At 33.1% G+C, this 2,956-nt stretch overlaps 1 long non-coding RNA gene across 1 annotated transcript; it reads right to left on the minus strand.

Annotated features, from left to right (window-relative positions):
• Positions 1–302: 302 nt before the first annotated feature.
• Positions 303–1,680, minus strand: LOC127655318 (uncharacterized). The gene is made up of 3 exons (XR_007972027.1): positions 992–1,680; positions 807–890; positions 303–692 (listed from the first exon to the last, which is right to left on the minus strand). It is a non-coding gene; the product is annotated as an uncharacterized LOC127655318 (long non-coding RNA).
• Positions 1,681–2,956: the final 1,276 nt, after the last annotated feature.

Raw genomic sequence — 2,956 nt, forward strand, 5'->3', positions numbered from 1 at the left:
TAGGTTTAATTTTTATAACCTAAAGAGAACGTTCTGGGAAGGTTCCCTACAGGTTGTTATTTTATAACCTAAAGAGAACCTTCCCAGAACGTTCCCAGCAGGTTATTTTTAGGTTTAATTTTTATAACCTAAAGAGAACGTTCTGGGAACGTTCCCTGCAGGTTGTTATTTTATAACCTAAAGAGAACCTTCCCAGAACGTTCCCTGCAGGTTATTATTTTAATATCACTTACCATAATTAACAGGCAGTAGAGGGCGCTCATATTGAATATTTATTGGGTTTCCTTACCATCTTCCTGGAATGTTTCAGGTCTTTAAGTAATTTACTACTCAACCGATGACTTGAATCAGGTATGTTATATCTATATTATAAATTATAATATAGAAATTATATAACTTTTAAAGATTTTTCATGGTTTATTTGAAAGATTTTTCATTTTTTATGGTATACAATTACATACATTGTTGGGCCGAAATCTATTTGGCAAGACTGAACAAAACAACACTACAATTTCACTACAGAGTTTAACAGTTTTATTAAAACAAGAACAAATGGGAGGGGAGGTTTTATTTCAACAGGAACAATAAAATAAAAAACTGACTGTTGTATTCCAGATGTGTTCCTCAGGACACCAACCCCAACTGCTGAATACAGGGGAAACATTATTGTGCATCATTCACCTGTCACCCATCTGTGAATGGATGTGAAAATGGTTTAGCTCCTAAGGTTATTTGCCAGTAGTAAACAAGTAGCTACTATTGTTGTGATAAATGCACACAGAAGGACACATAGGTGTTGGACCGACCTAGTGGTGGATAACCTCACTTTGCACCATTGAGGCTTCCAGTGGATAAAGCAATTTCCAATTGACTACATGCATCAAACCTGCCTAGGTGTTTAAAAGAAAACACAACATTAGTATCACTAAGGTTGTAATTTTCTAAGAGATGTACATTTATGAGGGGACACTGACAAGTGAAAAGAACTGACCTGTGCTAGTTTGCTCTTTATACACTGGCAGCCAATGTATACCATGTGACCTATATAACCCAGTTGTAGGTTAGAGACAAAAAGATTCATATGAATGTGATTTTTAAAAGTTCTGATTTACCATTACATCCTATAACAAAATATATAACAATTACAAATGATCCATGAGTGTTTTAATTTTTATAATCTTAACATCATTCACCTCAGAATGCTATTTCATTTTACTTTACCATCACGGTTCACTGTAAGGTTGTTGAATATGATGTGCCACACCCCCGGAAGTGATGTCATAGCCACATAACCTATATTTTTTTTATCACATACTTGCTTATGATGAGCTCAATGTTGATTTTTAGTAATGGAATAATTTACATGTAAAGATAGAAATTAAGAAGCTTAACTGTCCCACTTTACCCACTTTGCCAGTATTTTGACTTCACATTTCCAGGTTTCTCAAAAGCAGGACGTCATACTTGTAAACTTGTATTGCAGTGAATGAAAGACCACATTACCCCTGGTGGTCTTCGGTCACTTTTGACCGAAAAGTTTTGTATTTTGAATTTTTTTAAAACATAGCTTCATCGGAATGGTATGCACGGGATCTAGTGGTTACACCATGAAATTACATGTTTTATTTTATTTTCTCTCAACAGGTGGCGCTAGTCTGCCTTCAAAAACAATGGATTTAAAAGGCCCAGTCAATGTTAATCTGAAATACTGCAATAATTGAAAAATGAAATTAGATTTAAAAAAAATATATTATTTTCAATGGCAAAAATGGACCATAATTATTTCATAAATATGAATTGATATAAAATGCTCTCAAAATACAAAACAAAACTATTATTGAACTAAAGTATATTACATTGATTTTGCTTAAGTTTCATTTTCAGGTGTCCGGTCATGAAGAACACAAATGAGGAGCACCACAGGGTAAAATATGTTTGTTTGTAATTTAGTAATATAGCGCAAGGTATCATTATATTGTATTTCATCTGCCTCTGGTAAAGAAATTAAGTAAAACCTTTCTGCTCTTCCTTGTCAGATATGTGTGTGTGTGTTGGACTGAGTATGTATTATGCCCTATTCAACTACGCCTCTGTTTAATGCATATAGAGGAAACACACTTGTGTCATTCACCAGCTTTCACCCATCTGTGCCTTTCCTGTAATGCTGACACTCGGTCCTTCCAAACCAGCCAAATGAAGAAATCTTTAAACAGATGAAGACCTGAAAAAACTCAATTTAGCATATGATATGTATTTTTCAGACCATTAAATAAAATTGAACAATTCATTCTTAGAATTAAACTGTATAGGGCCTTCAAAATGATGATACCAAAATAACATTTTGTTAAGAACCAGAATTTAAAAAGGATTTTAACTGCCAAAAAAAAAACAAAAACAAGGTCTAGCCAATAGGCTACTCCTAGGCTTGCGTTTATAAATTACAAATGGCCTACTGTTTTTTTTGCTAGGCTATTGTATTTTTAATATTATGCTATTATTTGTGAAAAAGGGGGTCTAAGACAAAAAAAAAAGGTTGGGAACCACTGATCTACAAAATTCTTTTTCCACCACTCATATTTATTTGACATGGTATTATTAAATTAACAATTTTAGTGTTTACACATGGAGAAAAATGTATGTTGTGTGCTTGTGAGAAGTACACATTCTCAGGTTGTATTAATGGCCATTTTCATACATTTGTTACAACATGTAAATTTAAGGGCACCACCGTTTAAGAGCACCACAATGAATAAAACCCTTAAATAAAACCTTTAACCAATTGTGAATTGTTTGGTTACAAAACTGAAACTGTGCACTACACAGAGGACAATTAAGTGATTGAAGTGAGTGAACAATGTTTGTTTTATTTATCAATTTGTAAACTCTGTTTTTAATTTTAAAGCATGTTTCTATTTCAGATGATGTTATAGTTTTCCCAAAGGAGAATACAAATGTA

Source organism: Xyrauchen texanus, chromosome 14 (genome assembly GCF_025860055.1).
Source record: "Xyrauchen texanus isolate HMW12.3.18 chromosome 14, RBS_HiC_50CHRs, whole genome shotgun sequence".
Lineage (NCBI taxonomy): Eukaryota > Metazoa > Chordata > Actinopteri > Cypriniformes > Catostomidae > Xyrauchen > Xyrauchen texanus.